The sequence below is a fragment of the Hemitrygon akajei genome, chromosome 5 (assembly GCF_048418815.1).
Source record: "Hemitrygon akajei chromosome 5, sHemAka1.3, whole genome shotgun sequence".
Classification (NCBI taxonomy): domain Eukaryota; kingdom Metazoa; phylum Chordata; class Chondrichthyes; order Myliobatiformes; family Dasyatidae; genus Hemitrygon; species Hemitrygon akajei.
The window spans coordinates 144,376,989-144,395,604 of record NC_133128.1 but is presented as its reverse complement, the minus strand read 5'-3'; positions in this window follow the sequence as shown (position 1 = coordinate 144,395,604).

The following is an 18,616-nucleotide window of genomic DNA, read 5'->3' as shown; positions in this document are numbered from 1 at the left end:
CAGAAGGCATGTTCTAGAGGAGATACAGTAACTCAAGAAGGCAGCATCCATCATTATGGACCTTCACCATCCAGGACACATCCTCTTTATATTACTACCATCAGGAAGGAGGTGCAGGAGCCTGATGACACACAATCAACATTTTAGGAACAGCATCTTGCCCTGTACTATCAGATTTCTGGAAAGTCCATGAACCTCCGAGCAGTACTTTGCATTTTGTTCTCTTTTTCAATGGAGTCACAACATCATAGAACACTGTGGCACAGAAACAAGCCCTTCAGCCCATCTAGTCTGTGCCAAACTATTAATCTGCCTAGTGCCATCAACTTGCACCTCCGCACCCCTCCCATCCATGTAGCTTAAATGTTGAAATTCTCCCTGCACTCACTGGTTGCATTTTCAGTTCATTCCACACTCTCACCATAATCTGAGTGAAAATGTTCCCCCACACATTCCCTTAAACATTTCACCATTCACCATTACACATGATGCTGAAACACCAGAACAACATGAGCTATTTTCCAATCCTCTAGCAGCTCACCTGTGGCTACAATGTTCTAAGTATCTCTGGTAAAGCCCCTGCAATTGCTGCACTAGCATCCCATGGGGTCCAAGGGAATACTTTGTCAGTCCCTGGGAATTTATCCATCCTAATCTGCCTTAAAATAGCAAGCAACTCCTCCTCTGTAATCTGTACATGGTCCATAACCTCGCTGCTGCATTGCCTCACAACAATAGACTCTGTGTCCATCTCCTGAGAAAATACAGTTACAAAAAATCCATTTAAGATCTCCCCCATTTCTTTTGGTTCCATGCATAGATTACCACTCTGATCATCCAGAGGATCCGTTTTGTCTCCGCTTCTCTTTTGCTCTTAATATAACTTTAGCCCTTGGGATTCTCCTTCACCTTGTCTGCAGGAGCAATCTCACATCTTCCGTAGCCCCCCGATTTCCTTCTTAAGTGTTCTCTTGCGTTTCTTATACTCCTCAAGTACCACATTTGTTCCAGCCTGTCTATACATGCTATGCACCTCCTTTTGCTTAACCAGGGCCTCGATATCTCTTGAAAACCAAGGTCCCCTAAAACTGTTATCCTTACCCTTATTCTAACAGCAACATACCAACTCTGTACTCTCAAAATTTCACTTTTGAAGGCCTCCCACTTACAAAGTACACCTTTGTGAGAAAACAGCCTGTCCCAATCCGCACTTGCCAGAACCTTTCTGATACCATTAAAAACAGCCTTTCTCCAATTTAGAATCTCCATAAGACCATAAGACAAAGGAGCAAAAGTCGGCCATTCGGCCCATCGAGTCTGCTCCGCCACTTCATCATGAGCTGATCCAATCTCCCCTTTAGTCCCATTCCCCTGCCTTCTCACCATAACCTTTGATGCCCTGACTACTCAGATACCTATCAATCTCTGCCTTAAATACACCCAAAGACTTGACCTCCACTGCCGCCCGTGGCAACAAATTCCACAGATTCACCACCCTCTGGTTAAAAAGATTTTTTCGCATCTCTGTTTTGAATGGGCACCCTGCAATCCTCAAGTCATGTCCTCTCGTACTAGACTCCCCCACCATGGGAAACAACTTTGCTACATCCACTCTGTCCATACCTTTCAACATTCGGAATGTTTCTATGAGGTCCCCCCTCATTCTTCTAAACTCCAAGGAGTACAGTCCAAGAGCGGTCAAACGTTCCTCATATGTTAACCCTCTCATTCCCGGAATCATTCTAGTGAATCTTCTCTGAACCCTCTCCAATGTCAGTACATCCTTTCTTAAATAAGGAGCCCAAAACTGCACAGAGTATTCCAAGTGAGGTCTTACCAGTGCCTTATAGAGCCTCAACATCACATCCCTTCTCCTATACTCTATTCCTCTAGAAATGAATGCCAACATTGCATTTGCCTTCTTCACCACCGACTCAACCTGGAGGTTAACCTTAAGGGTATCCTGCATGAGGACTCCCAAGTCCCGTTGCATCTCAGAACTTTGAATTCTCTCCCCATTTAAATAATAGTCTGCCCGTTTATTTCTTCTACCAAACTGCATGACCGTACACTTTCTGACATTGTAGTTCATTTGCCACTTCTTTGCCCATTCCCCCAATCTATCCAAGTCTCTCTGCAGACTCTCTGTTTCCTCAGCACACCGATCTTTGTATCATCAGCAAACTTAGCCACAAAGCCATCTATTCCATAATCCAAATCGTTGATATACAACGTAAAAAGAAGCGGCCCCAACATGGACCCCTGTGGAACACCACTGGTAACCAGCAGCCAACCAGAATGGGATCCCTTTATTCCCACTCTCTGTTTCCTGCCAATCAACCAACGCTCTATCCACGTATGTAACTTTCCCGTAATTCCATGGGCTCTTATCTTGTTTAGCAGCCTCATGTGCGGCACCTTGTCAAAGGCCTTCTGAAAATCCAAATACACAACTTCCCTGCATCTCCCTTGTCTAGCCTACTTGAAATTTCCTCAAAAAATTGCACTAGGTTTGTCAGGCAGGATTTTCCTTTAAGGAAACCATGCTGAGTTCTGCCTACCTTGTCATATGCCTCCAGGTACTCCGTAACCTCATCCTTGACAATCGACTCTAACAACTTCCCAACCACCGATGTCAAGCTAACAGGTCAATAATTTCCTGTTTGCTTCCTTGCCTCCTTCTTAAATAACGGAGTGACATTTGCAATCTTCCATTCCTCCGGAACCAGGCCAGAATCTATCGATTTTTGAAAGATCATTGCTAATGCCTCCACAATCTCCACTGCTACTTCCTTCAGAACACGAGGGTGCATTCCATCTGGTCCAGGAGATTTATTTACTCTTATACTATTCAGCTTCCTGAGTACTTTCTCTGTCATAATTGTGACTGCACATATTTCTCTTCCCTGACACCCTTGAGTGTCCGGTATATTGCTGATGTCTTCCCCAGTGAAGACTGATGCAAAATACTCGTTCAGCTCCTCTGCCATCTCCTAATCTCCCATTACAATTTCTCCAGCATCATTTTCTATCGGTCCTATATCTACTGTCTTTTACTCTTTATATACTTGAAAAAGCTTTTAGTATCCTCTGATATTTTTTGCCAGCTTCCTTTCACAGTTCATCTTTTCCCTCTTAATGACCTTCTTAGTTTCCCTTTGCAAGCTTTTAAAAACTTCCCAATCCTCTGTCTTCCCACTAATTTTTGCTTCCTTGTATGCCCTCTGCTTTGCTTTTACTTTGGCTTTGACTTCTCTTGTCAGCCACGGTTGCATCCTTTTTCCATTCAAAAATTTCTTCTTTTTTGGAATATATCTGTCTTGCACCTTCCTCACTTCTCGCATAAACTCCAGCCACTGCTGCTCTGCCGTCCTTCCTGCTAATGTCCCTTTCCAGTCAACCTTGGCCCGTTCCTCTCTCATGCCACTGTAATTTCCTTTACTCCACTGAAATACCGACACATCGGATTTTGGCTTCTCTTTCTCAAATTTCACAGTGAACTCAATCATGTAATGATCACTGCCTCCCAAGGGTTCCTTCACTTCCATCTCTCCAATCACCTCTGGTTCATTACACAATACCCAGTCCAGTACAGCCAATCCCCTAGTGGGCTCAACAACAAGCTGTTCTAAAAAGCCATCTCGTAGACGTTCTACAAATTCTCTCCCTTGAGATCCAGTGCCGACCTAATTTTCCCAATCCACTCACATGTTAAAATCCTCTACAATTATCATAACACTGCCTTTCTGGCAAGCCTTTTCTATTTCCTGTTGTAATTTGTAGTCTACATCACTGCAGCTGTTTGGAGACCTGTAGATAACTGCCATCAGGGTCCTTTTACCCCTGTGATTTCTTAGCTCAACGCATAAAGATTCTGTACCCTCTGATCCTATGTCAACTCTTTCTAATGATTTAATATCATTTCTTACCATTAAAGCCACGCCACCCCCTCTACCTACCTGCCTGTCATAGAACCATAGAACATTACAGCACAGAAACAGGCCTTTTGGCCCTTCTTGGCTGTGCCGAACCATTTTTTGCCTAGTCCCACTGACCTGCACCTGGGCCATATCCCTCCAAACCCCTCTCATCCAAGTACCTGTCCAAGTTTTTCTTAAATGTCAAAAGTGAGCCCACATTCACCACTTCATCTGGCAGCTCATTCCACACTCAAACCACTCTCTGCGTGAAGAAGCCCCCCCTAATATTCCCTTTAAACTTTTCTCCCTTCACCCTTAACCCATGACCTCAGGTTTTTTTCTCCCCTAGCCTCAGTGGAAATAGCCGGCTTGCATTCACTCTATCTATTCCCATCATAATTTTATATACCTCTATCAAATCGCCCCTCATTCTCCTACACTCCAGGGAATAAAGTCCTAACCTATTCAACCTTTCTCTGTAACTCAGTTTCTCAAGTCCCGGTAACATCCTTGTTAACCTTCTCTGCACTCTTTCAACCTTATTAATATCCTTCCTGTAATTAGGTGACCAAAACTGCACACAATACTCCAAATTCGTTCTCACCAATGTCTTATACAACCTCATCATAACATTCCAACTCTTATACTCAATACTTTGATTTATAAAGGCCAATGTACCAAAAGCTCTCTTTATGACCCTATCCACCTGTGATGCCACTTCTGGGAAATATGTATCTGTACTCCCAGATCCCTCTGTTCTACTGCACTCCTCAGTGTCCTACCATTTACCTTGTATGTTCTACCTTGGTTTTTCCTTCCGAATTGCAATACCTCACACTTGTCCACATTAAACTCCATCTCCCATTTTTCAGCCCATTTCTCCAACTGGTCCAAATCCCTTGCAAGCTTTGAAAACTTTCCTCACTGTCCACTACACCTCCAATCTTTGTATCATTAGCAAATTTGCTGATCCAATTCACCACATTATCATCCAGATTACTAATGTAGATGACAAATAACAATGGACCCAGCACTGATCCCTGTGGCACACCACTAGTCACAGGCCTCCACTCAGAGTAGCAATCCTCCACTACCACTCTCTGGCTTCTTCCATTGAGCCAATGTCTAATCCAATTTACTACCTGTCCATGTATACCTAGTGACTGAATCTTCCTAACTAACCTCCCATGCGGGACCTTGTCAAAGGGCTTACTGAAGTCCATGTAGACAACATCCACTGCCTTCCCTTCATCCACTTTTCTGGTAACTTCCTCGAAAAACTCTAACAGATTGGTTAAACATGACCTACCACACACAAAGCCATGCTGACTTTTTCTAATAAGTTCCTGTCTATCCAAATACTTGTAGATCCTATCTCTTAGTACTCCTTCCAATAATTTACCTACTACCGATGTCAAACTTACCGGCCTATAATTTCCCGGCTTACTTTTTGAGCCTCTTTTAAACAACGGAACTACATGAGCTACCCTCCAATCCTCTGGCACCTGACCCGTGGATATCGACATTTTAAATATTTCTGCCAGGGCCCCTGCAATTTCAGCACTAGTCTCCGATACACCGTGTATCCTTGGATGTTCAGCTCCCAGACATGCATCCTTTAGCCACGTCTCAGTGATGGCCACAACATCATACCTGCCAATCTGTAACTGTACAACAAGATCATCCACCTTATTCCTTATGCTTCATGCATTTAAGTATAACACCTTAAGTCCAGAATTTGGTACTTTTTGCATTGATTACACTGCAAATCATCCCAATGGCTGCAAATTTGCTCCATCACCTGCCTGTCCTTCCTGACATTCTTACTGCTCACTACCTTAGATCTATTTCTGTTTTCCCTCTCCTCCGCTCCATTATTCCAGTTCCCATTACCCTGCCAAATTAGTTTAAATCCTCCCTAACAGCTTTATTAAACCTTCCTGCCAGGATATTGGTCCCCCTAGGATTCAAGTGTAACCCGTCCTTTTTGTACAGGTCACACCTGCCCCAAAACAGGTCCCAATGATCCAGAAGCTTGAATCCCTGCCCCCTGCTCCAATCCCTCAGCCATGCATTTATCCTCCACCTCATTCCATTCCTACTCTGACTGTCGCGTGGCACAGGCAGTAATCCCAAGATTACTACCTTTGCGGTCCTTCTTCTCAACTGCCTTCCTAATTCCCCATATTCTCCTTTCAGGACCTCTTCCCTTTTCCTACCTATGTCATTGGTACCTATATGTACCACGACCTCTGGCTCCTCACCCTCCCACTTCAGGATGTCGTGGACACGATCAGAAACATCCTGGACCCTGGCACCAGGGAGGCAAACTACCATCTGGGTCTCCTGACTGCATCTACAGAATCTCCTATCTGACCCCCTAACTATCAAGTCCACTATTACTACTGCTTTCCTCTTCCTTTCCCTCCCCTTCTGAGCTATAGGGCCAGACTCTGTGCCGGAGGCACGGCCACTGTTGCTTCCCCCAGGTAGGCTGTCCTCACCCCCCAACAGTACTCAAACAGGAGTACTTATTGTCAAGGGGTACAGCCACTGGGATACTCTGTAGTACCATACCTGACTCTTCCCCTTCCCCCTCCTAACCATGGCCCCAGTATAACCACCTGCCTGTAACTCCTCTCTATCAACTCCTCACTCTCCCTGACAGACAAAGGTCATCGAGCTGCAGCTCCAGTTTCCTAACACGGTCCCTTAGGAGCTGCAGCTCGGCGAACCTGGTGCAGATATGGACGTCTGGGAGGCCAGGAGACTCCAGGACCTCCCAATCCAACACCAAGAACAACAAGCTGCCCTCACACTCATATTTCCCGCTTTCCACAAATAACAGGAAAAACTGAAACCTAAACCTACCCTGCCTCTCCCGTTTCCGCCTAAGCCCGTTGAGCCAAAGCACTTGAGCCAACACTCTGCTCCTGGCTCACTCCTCTGCTCCCGGCTCACTCCTCTGCTCCCGGCTCACTCCTCTGCTCCCGGCTCACTCCTCTGCTCCCGGCTCACTCCTCTGCTCCCGGCTCACTCCTCTGCTCCCGGCTCGCTCCTCTGCTCCCGGCTCACTCCTCTGCTCCCGGCTCACTCCTCTGCTCCCGGCTCACTCCTCTGCTCCCGGCTCGCTCCTCTGCTCCCGGCTCGCTCCTCTGCTCCCGGCTCACTCCTCTGCTCCCGGCTCACTCCTCTGCTCCCGGCTCGCTCCTCTGCTCCCGGCTCACTCCTCTGCTCCCGGCTCACTCCTCTGCCCGCTGTATAAGGCGGTGTCCTTTTTAAATCTTCCCCGCTTCACTGCCCGACGCCACACGCCTGCGCAGTCCCGACTCTCTTAACTCCAATGAGAAGAAGAAAAAAAAATCAAAATGGCTCCTGCTGCACTCCCGTTCTGATCCTCCGACTTCCTTCTCCAAATGAAACCCAATTCAGAATTTCTGCCCTTTTAAAATCTTCCCCGCTTCACTGCCCGACGCCACACGCCTGCGCAGTCCCAACTCTCTTAACTCTGATGAGAAGAAGAAAGAGAAAAAAAAATCAAAATGGCTCCCGCCGCACTCCCGTTCTGATCCTCCGACTTCCTTCTGTCACCCTGAGGCCCAGACCTATCCTTTTCTATAATTACCTTGAAAATAATAGCATTCTGATCATTAGGTGCTAAGTGTTCCCCTACACAAATATCTGTGACTTGCCCTGTCTCATTTCCTTGTAGGAGATCTAGTATCACACTCTCTCTAGTTGAGACGTTTCTGTACTGATTAAGGAAGCTTTCTTGAACACATTAGACAAACTGTTTTCCATCTGACCCTTTTGGAGTACAGGAGATTCAGTCCATATGTGGAAAGTTAAAACCACCTATTATCACAACCATATCTTTCTTGGAACAGTCTCCGTGATATCTTTGCAAATTTGCTCTTCTAAATCCAACTAGGTAGTCTATAACATAATCCCATTAATGCAGTTATACTGTTCTTATTTCTCTGTTCTATCCATAAAGCCTCCCTAGTCGAGCTCTCCAATCTGGCCTGACTGAGCACTGCCATGACATTTTTCTGAACTAGTAATTCCCCTCCTCCCCCTTTAATCCTTCCCACTCAATCACATCTAGAACAACGGATATCCGGAGCTTTGAGCTGCCAGTCCGGCCTGTCTGCAACAAGTCTCAGTAAAGGCTATAATGTCATAATTCCATGTGTTGATCTATGCCCCAAGATCATCTGCTTTTCCAGCAATTCTCCTTGCACTGAAATATATGAAGCTCAGAACATTAGTCCCACCATACTCAACCTTTTGATTTCTGACTTTTTATGCAGGGTTAACAATATCTTTCTCCACAACCACTCCACTATTTGTTTGGTTGTTTTGGTTCCCAGCCCTCTGCAACTCTAGTTTAAACCCCCCCATGTAGCATGAGCAAACCTTCCTGCTAGGATATTAGTCTCCCTCCAGTTCAGGTGCAAACTGTCCCTTCTGTACAGGTCCCATCTTTCCTGGAAGAGAACCCAATGATCCAAAAATCTGTGAAGTCCTCACTCGTGCGCTGACTTCATAGCCACATCTGATCTTCCTGTTTCTGTCCTCACTGCCACGTGGCAGCTGTAGAAATCCTGAGGTCACAACTCTGGAGGTCCTGTCCTTTAACTTTAACTCCCTGAAATCACTTTGCAGGAACTCACCACCCCTCCTACCCATGTCATTGGTATTGACAAGGACCATGACCTCTGTCTGCTCACCCTCCCACTTAAGAAAGCTCTGGACTTGTTCCAGGATGTCTCTGATGCTGGCACCCATGAGGCAACAAACAATCCGGCAATCTCACAGAGTCTCCTTTCTGTCCCCTAACCAACAAATCCCCTTTCACTACAGCTTGTCTCTTCTCCCCCCTTCCCTTCTGAGTCACAGAGCCAGACTCATTGTAGGAGACTTGACTGTCGTGGCATTCCCCCAACAGCATCCAAAGAGTTATATCTTTGCTGAGGGGAAGTCCCACAGAGGTACTCTTCACTGGCTGCCTATCCCCTTTCCCCCTCCTGACGGTCATCCAGTTATCTGTGTCCTGCACCTCACGTGTAACTATCTCCCTGTATGTCCTGTCAATCAACTCCTCAGCTTCCCGAATAATCTGGAGCTTATCCAGTTCCAGCTCCAACTCCTTAACACAGCCTGGGTGTACTTCTTGTGAGTGCAATCATGAAGGACATTGTTGGTCCTCCTACCTTCCCACATCCCACAAGAGGAGCATTCCACTATCCTACTTCCAGGGGCATTCATTCGGCATCTTTCCTCTTCCTTTCCAGTCCTGAAGAAGGTCTCAGCCTGAAATGCCCAAGTTTATGCATATCCATAGATGTTATCTGACCTGCTGAGTTGTTCCAGCTTCTACCAGCTCTCCTGGCAGCTGTTCCAGGCACCTACCACTCTTTTTGTTAAAAACACCCTTGCCTTGAAGCTTTCTCCTCTCACCATAAACCTAGGTCCTTTACCATGTAACATTTCTTAACCTGTGGATAAAGCATCAGATTGCCTTCTCTTCTTATTCCTTCTTTGGGTCATACACGTCAATCCACTCACCCTTCAGTCTCTAGTGCTCCAAAGAAAACAATTCCAAGTATGCCTGGACTCACCATTTAGCCAATGCTCTCAAATCCAGGTAACATCCTGCTAAAGTTCTTCTGCACCCTCTCCATCCTTCCTGGAATGGGATGGCCAGAATTACACACAATTTACATTTGTGCATGATCCTCCTCCTCCATCTGTCAGTACCTTTGGATTATATAAGTTCATAAACTAAGGAGGTGTTAGAAGTGATGAACAAACTGATGCAAACACTCAAGTATTTTGACCTTCAGTGATCACAGAATGAAATAAATTATTTCTTCTACTCTCAGAAGGCACTTTTCCCAAATTCCGATATCTCTGATTTGCTTTCCACAGCTGTGCCAGGCTGTTGTGATGGAAAATAACTGGTTCTTTGAGTCTCAACAGTAGAGGCCTGGACACACACAGTTTTAATAATAAGGAATTTATTTACAAGAGGAAGTCGGGTCAACACAAGCAACTACAATACACAGGAAGCGGTGGGGGGACAGGGTACGGTTACACAAACAAAGAACAAGGGAAAACCACTACGACAGCTGTCCCCCTTGACCTTGGATAGCTGCGGCTCCCTTACCAGGACAAACGATAGACCTTCCCAAACATAAATCAATGCACTTACCTTCAATGAGGTGGTCTGTAAGAGAGAGCGAACCAGGCACAAGTCTCACCTTTTATAGCATGGGGCTGGGCAAGATAATCCAATTAAGGTGACCAATAATTTAGGTGTACATTGATTAGTTGGGAGGGACCAAATGTTGATTGGCATATGGTGTGTCCTCCGACCAGCCAGGTGGACGTGCATCTGTCACGTGGCCGGTATCTCTGGATACACAGGCTTACTACCATTTCTTGGGTTTCCACTTTTTACTTCCGCCATCCATATTCTGATCTCCTGAATTTCCATCGTCAGCCCTGAATTTTTAAATGCCCTAACTTTTGACAGTAAAATATAACCAGAAATGCTTTTTTGCAGAACATGTCACAAAGTGCCAATAAAGGAATTAGAGTATAAATCTGAAATGAGATTCACAAAAATTAGGGAGAATTACCAATGTAGGCTTGAAACAAGGACTGTTTTATATAGCGGATGGAAAGGTAAGCATAGCTGGGGCCCATGTGAGTCCCCATGGCTACTGCTTTGGATTAGAGAAATTGGGAGGAACCAAATGAGAAATTGTTGAGGGTAAGGTCCAGTTCTACCAGATGGAGAAGGGTAGTGGTGGAGGGGAACTGACTAGGTCTGTTGTCCAGAAAGAACTGGAGAGCCTTAAGTCCTTCCTGATGCGGGATGGAAGTGTAAAGGGACTGAACACCCATAGTGAAAATTATGCAATCTAGGCCAAGGATCATGAGAAGGAATGAAGTGATGGAGGCATTTGAGGTGTCACGGATGTAGTTAGGAAGGGACTGAACCAAGGACAAAGTGGATTTGGGGTATGCAGACACAAGATCAAAAGGGCAGAAGCAAGTAGAAACAATTGGCCTACTGGAATAATCAGCTTGGGGAACTTGGTGTTACCAGAATCATCGCTTGGAATAAAGATCAGGGAGGCACACAGAGAATCTGTAATTACCGACAAGTAGCTTTATTGACTCAACAGGAGAACACAGGAACATACACAACCCAGTACTTATGTGCACGCCTACTAAGCTTACATGAAAAATAGAAAATATAATACTAGTTAAAAAGAAGTTTCTGCTGCTGTTCCTCGTTGTCCTGTTTCAAATCTCCACGTCTGTGGAGTTCTCCTCTTCTGTGATGGTTGCTCTCCTACAGAGTTACTGCCATCTTATATAGATAGATAGATAGATAGATAGATACTTTATTCATCCCCATGGGGAAATTCAACTTTTTTTTTCCAATGTCCCATACACTTGTTGTAGCAAAACTAATTACATACAATACTTAACTCAGTAAAAAAATATGATATGCATCTAAATCACTATCTCAAAAAGCATTAATAATAGCTTTTAAAAAGTTCTTAAGTCCTGGCGGTTGAATTGTAAAGCCTAATGGCATTGGGGAGTATTGACCTCTTCATCCTGTCTGAGGAGCATTGCATCGATAGTAACCTGTCGCTGAAACTGCTTCTCTGTCTCTGGATGGTGCTATGTAGAGGATGTTCAGAGTTTTCCATAATTGACCGTAGCCTACTCAGCGCCCTTCGCTCAGCTACCGATGTTAAACTCTCCAGCACTTTGCCCACGACAGAGCCCGCCTTCCTTACCAGCTTATTAAGACGTATTAAGAGAGATATGTGAATATCTCTGCTTTTATTTTCATTTCTTCCTATTTCAAATATTGGATTTCAGTTTCATTGGCTGTAGGTCATGTGTCCAACCTTAAACACTTTTTTATTGGGTCTGTTCAAGGTCAGTATCCATCTATTGCCCTCTTCCCAGCATGTGACAATTGATAGTCTATCAATTTTTGTTCTCAATCAGCAACCAGCTTGAATCACGCAGAACAGATTCACACCCCAATAGTCAAAAACCTGCATGTTATATCCAACCAAAGAACATCTCACAAATAACTTATAATTTGGAATGATCTCTAGTCCAGCAGGTTACCTGAGGCATTATTGTGTCTTCTTCAAAACACTGATCGGGCCCAGTGACTTCAGCTCACAACATGGAGAACACAGAATCTTCATAAAATAGGAGCCTCTATCTCTTCCATCATGGCAACGCAAAGGCAATTGGTCTCTCTGTTTCCACCGTCCATGATTTATTCAAATTCACTGATTTGTAGACTGTAGTTCTTTATGGCTAACATTGTGTAGGAGATAGAAACAAGCAGAGTGAGGTCCAGGAACTGTGAAATTGGTGGCAGTAGATGGGAGGTCTCCAGGGGTGATGTGGTTGGTGCTGGTGCGGGAGACAATGGACTGATGTTCCTTTGAGGGATCCTGTGAAAGGATCAAACAAGAGGAGGTCTCTGGGAGCTGCAGTCTGGCCTCAGTGTCAGTGTGCCAGACTACAATTGTAACACCCACCCCCCTTGACAGCAGGTTTGATGGTCAATTATTTCGATTGCCAATTAATTTTAATTTATTGACATTGTCAGGTATCGGATGAGGACCACCCAGCTTTTCTTAATATTTGATGGAATTTTGTCACATTTTACCAAAGAGGAAAGCATTCTGGCTCAAAACTAGTGCACACTTTATGAACCCCCTTCTGATTAAGGCTGTCCGGGACAGCTGCAGTATCCTTTTCCAGAGCACGTGGAGCTACATGTCTTGCATATTGGGGATTTTCAGACTTAGAACACGAGTTATGCAGCTGGTCAGTTTTAGACTAGTTTAGATGACATTGGAGTCTGCTTTAAGTTGCTAGCACTCTTTTTTAATCCTGGGTGCTAGCCTCATAATGGATATGTATATATTAAGCAGAGCAGATAGGGGGATGCCAAACATTCCTGAAATTCAACAAACGCTCACCAGACCCCACCCCAGGAGGCAGTCATTTTTTTGTGTTATTCTAACCAGCAACCAGTTTCATTATATACCTTGGATATTTTGACGGTTCGGCCTTAGTTGCCCTATGGCAGAGTAACTTCTAATAAGTTGTTTTCTTGTATACGCACATTATGCTCAACGGGGCGATGATTGAAAGTGTGGTTTGAAGGAAGTTTTAATTATATTATTGTGCTGCTGTGAACAAAAGCTCCAGCTTCTGCAGAGAGCTGCGGATAAGCCAAGCAAAGGTGTCAAGGATTATTTTAGTAAGTGAATGTAAAAAATGGCCATTATTGTTGGCCAGGAGCCAGTGATGCATTCCCACATTGTAACCAACATAGATACTGTTCAAACCATTGGCAAAGATCCAGAATAAAAGCCTTACTTGCCCTTCACCTCCACCATCATTACAAAGAACACGGCAGCACCTCTACTTCCTTAGAAATTTGCGCAGATTTGGCATGTCATGCATGTCATTTAAATTTTGACAAACTTCCATAGATGCACAGTGACAGGTTGCATTGTGGCCCGGTATAGAAAAATTTATGCCCAAGAACGGAAAAGCCTACAAAAAAGTAGTGGTTACAGCCCACTCCATCACAGGAAAGCCCTCCTCCCGTTGAGCACATCTACAAAAGTAGTGCAGCCACAATAAAGCAACATCCATCTTCAAGGATCCCTACACTATCCAAGCCACTGCTGCTATCGGCAAGGAAGTACCCAAGCCACAGGTCTCACACTACCAGGCTCAAGTACAGTTAGTACCCTCCAGCTTTCAGCCTCCTGAATCATATTGAATAACTTCACTCACCTCAACACTGAACTGATCCCACAACCTATGGACTCACTTTGAAGGAATCTACAACTCATGGTGTCAGTATTAGTTGTTTGTTTGTTTGTTTGCTGGCTTTTTTGTTTATTTACTTGTTTGGTTATTTAGCTCTATTTATTTATTCGGTTATCGTTTGCACAGTATGTGGCACAGTGGCTCAGCTAGTAGAGTCACTGTCTTGCAATGCCAGAGACTCGGGTTCACTCCTGACCTCCGACGCTGTATGAATTTGCATGTTTGCATGACAGCTTTGGCCTCCAGTCACCATTACCACCACCTCTTCCCCCTGATACCCTACTGGCAGGTTAATTGGCCACTGTAAATTGCCCCAGTGCACAAGTGAGTGATAGAATCTAGAGGGAGTTAATCGGAATAAAAGTTGGGATTTATGCAATTGGTTTATTGAGGATTAGTGTAGACTCAGTGGGCAGAAGGGTCTTTAAATGGGCACCACAGTCAGGCAGCTATTGGCACTATGCTGGGTTGGGGGCTGGGCCCTCCTGTCTGTGCTGCCCTCCAGTCTTCGCTCGGTGGAAGATGAGTTGGGCTGCGTTTACCTGTGGCTGGACTGGTGTGTGGTGAGGACCACTATAGCATCAGTCTACAAGCCATCAGTGACTTGAGCTATATATATGGAAGGAGAACAAAATGGATCTGATGTAACACACAAAAGCACAGAAGATAAAGAAAACTAATTAAAAAACACAATAGGTATGAATACATAGGATAGCTTATATACATAGATTGACTGTATGTCCATAAAGTGACGTTAGGCTGTACGTAAGGTGACCAGTGGGAAATAGTAAAGCAGTGCTGGTGTAAGTCGGTGGAGGTGTTGATTAGTCTTACTGCTTGGGCACAGTGATTGTTTTTGTGTCTGGTGGTCCTGGACTGGATATTATATACCGTATGTTTTTCTGTTATTGTAACTGTATGTGCTATATGTACTATGTACACTGTGTGACTGTGGGTACTGCATTTTGTAGCTTGGCCCCGGAGAAACGCTATTTTGTTTGGCTTCATGTGTATGGTTGAATGACACTTAAACATGAGCTTGACTGAACTTGAACAATGCTATTTCAGTTCGGGGCACTCTGGTGTTTGGAGTTCATTTCCGGTGCAGTCTGTAAGGAGTTTGTTCATTCTACTCATGAACCGTGTGGGTGTCCTCTGGGTGCTCCAGTTTCCTCCCACAGTCCAAACAAGTACCTGGTAGTAGGTCAATTGGTAAGTGTAAATTTGTACTGTGATTAAACTATTATTAAATAGGCGTGTTGCAGGGTGGTGCTGCTCATTCAGCTGGAAGGACCAGCTCCGTGATGTATCTCCAAATAAATAAATAAAGTCCATCTTCTTTTGCACATTGGTTGTTTGTCAGTCTTTGTTTGTGTGTAGTTTTTTGTTGATTCTATTGTGTTTCTTTGTTCTGCTGTGAATGCCTGCAAGAGAATGAATCTCAGAGTAGCATATGGTGATATGTTACATCCGTTGATGATAAATTAACTCTGAACCTTGAACTTTAACTGGTGACCTCTATGTAACCCAAGCCCACCAGAATTCAAACCGTTGCCTTTGCCTACCAGATCTACTTTGGCAGGGTCCGCACAAACAAACCCCCCGCCCCCAATAGTAAACATGTAAGAGATATATGCACATGTTCATATTTACAACTGGCACCCCTGCAAAAATAAGACAAATTCAGCAAATTTTTTTTTACCAGCGCACCTTTCAAAATCTCCTGCCATTTTGGCCAGCTTATTGTCAGATTCTGGCACTCAGTGTTACCCCTTCACTTCTCTTGGGCCTGCCTTCTAGAACATACCCACTCCACAGTCAAGTTTTCTGCTTCACTTGTTCAATTCTTGCCATTTGAAAGTTGCTGATGTTTCAGTCAAATGTTGGAATTATTCATCTGATTTGTGCCTTTCAACCTCCTATCCCTAAGGTGCCATAGGAATGCAGTATGTTGTATTTGTATCGCCATCAAATTTGTACTGCCACTCTTCCTCTTGTTTCCACACAATGGAATCTAACTTACTAAGGGTGAGGTTCCACATTATTGCCACCTCAAGTGGAAAGATGCCCTTCTCACAAAAGGAGGCAAAATGCTTCACCAAATATCCAACCCAACAGTAGAATCCTGATGAAAAGTTATTGCCCTGAAATGTTAATTGTTCTTCAATCTCTACAACTCATGTTTTCAGTATTATTTATTTTCTCTTTTTAATTATTATACGATTTGTCTTCTTTTGCACATTGATTGTTTGTTAGTCTTTGTTTATGCATAGTTTTTCATAAATTCTATTATATTTCTTTATTTCCTGTAAATGCCTGCAAGAGAATAAATCTCAAAGTGGTATACTGTCACATATATGTACTTTGATAATAAATTTACTTTGTCAGTGTTGAGGAAGGGTCTTGGTCTGAAATATTGGCTCTTTATTTCTCTCCATACATGCTGAGCTCCTCCAGCATTTTGTGTGTGCTACTCTGGATTACCAGTATCTGCAGAATCTCTTGTGTTTATACTTTGACTTTGATACTAACTGAGCAGCTCTGTATTTGCAGCGTTATTTTTATGTTAGAATCTCAGAATCTGTAATTTTTGCCTTTAGCCAGTAGCAGAATGCTTCAAACTTAACAGTACGTCCGGAACTTACAATGCAGGCAACGATTAAACATGTTGATGGACTATGAATGTAATCAGATCTATTTCTGACATGGCAAAAAGCCCATTGCCTATGCAGTCTGACTTCATTCAGTGTTCTAAATAAAATATGGTAATCACAAAATTAAAACTCTTTCCCTCACTGTTAATACAGAGGATTGTAGACTCAGCTAGCTCCATCATGGGCACTAGTCTCTGCACCATCGAGGATATCTTTAAAAGCAATGCCTCAAGAAGGCAGCATTTATCATTAAGGGCCCTCACCATCAGGACATGCCGTCTTCTCATTACTACCATCAGGGAGGAAATACAAGAACCTGAAGACATACACTCATTGTTTTAGGAACAGCTTCTGCTCCTTCATCATCTGATTTCTGGATGGTCCATGAACACTACCTCAATATTTTGCTTCCTATTTGTACTATTTATTTATTGTTTTACATACTCTCGTTGTAAATTGTAGCATTTTTATATATTACCACAAAACAATGCACTTCATGACACATGTCAGGAAAAATAAAGCTGATTCTGGTTCTCAAGGAACAAAGGATCACTCCTGTATTGGCCACAGACCAGATTGCTGCAGAAGAACGTCTCAAATCTTAAGAAGTAAAATAATTCTCACTCTGTCATATTCAAGGTCACACCTTTACGATGTGGGCTGGTTGTTGGCTGTCTAAGTTCATTTATATTCACTTCACGTTATCAGATTTTAGATATCAAATGAGTTGAATACAGTTAGCTTTCTGTCCTTTAGAGTATGCCAGAAACAGAAGGAACAATTGATTCAGCTGATCTGATACACAGCCCAGTGCCCAAAGAGTATTCCCCGAAGAGCAGCTACAAGTTCACAACTACCTTTAGTGGCCACATTGGTGGCAGGCATTCCCAAAAAGCCTTTACCAAAATCAACGCCCACTGACCTATTTCTTCTTATGTGTTAGGAAGGATCAGGATTTAGCGATGAACGGGATCAGATTTTTGGTCTCTCGGGAGGCAGGCTGTGGTATAGTTCCAACAGTAAAGAATATTAATCCCACAGTTGTTAGGACACTCTTCGTATAACTACACTCATAAAGCATAAGATATCATATTGAATGTTATACAGAAGTGTTGTCATACAGAATGCGCTGTAATACCAGGCAACACATGGAGCAAGCGACAAACCGGGTCCACAGGAACAACATGAAGTAGGAAAGCAGAGAGGCAGAACAGCTTAGGGTCGAATTAGATTCTGAATCATTTATTTATCACATACACGTTATAATATAGAGTGAAATCTGGTGTTTTCGTTAACAACCAACACAACCTGAGGATGTGCTGTAGGCAGCCCACAAGTGTTGCCACATATTCCGGCACCAGTATAGCTTGCCCACCACATTCACTGAGCAATACAAACAACAACAACAGAACAACAGCAAAAGAAACCCTGTTCCTCCCTCCCAAACACCCATCCATGTATACACCCGACTTGCTGATTGGAAGGCCCAGTGCTTAGGACCCACTTACTGGAAGGCACAACTGTTGATGTTGAGGAGATTAAAATTAAGGCCACATATAAACACAAAATCAATTCAATGCTCAGATCTCGGAGGAATGCAGGAGAGCAAGTTACCGAGGTAGATGGGGCAAAGCAGCAGGGATTGTAAACAAGGGCAAGAGGTTTAACATTAAACATTGCTGCAACAGGACCGGGACAGAGTGGTGCTGGGTGGACAGGACTTTACAGACGTCAGGACGCAACAGAATTCTGGACAAACGTTGTTTCTCGCACAGCAGAATTGCAGAACCACTTTAATCCAGCACAATACCTGTTGAATATCCAGGACAAACGACACGTTCTGGTTCAGTTTTGGGTATCCCCCTATTAGAAAGATGCTGTTAAACTGGAGAGAGTGCAGAGCAGGCGTACAAGGATGTTGCTGGGACGTGAACAACTGAGTTCTGGAGAGAGGCTGAGCCTGCTGAGATTGCCTTCCCTGGTGCGTAGGAGAATGAGGAGCGATCTTATAAAGTGAATAATGCTCAAGGAAGATTGGAAAACAAGTATATTTTTACATACAAAAAGGCTGGATAAACTCAGCAGGTCGGGGAGCATCCGTTGACTGCTCCTTTCAATGGATGCTGCCCGACCTGC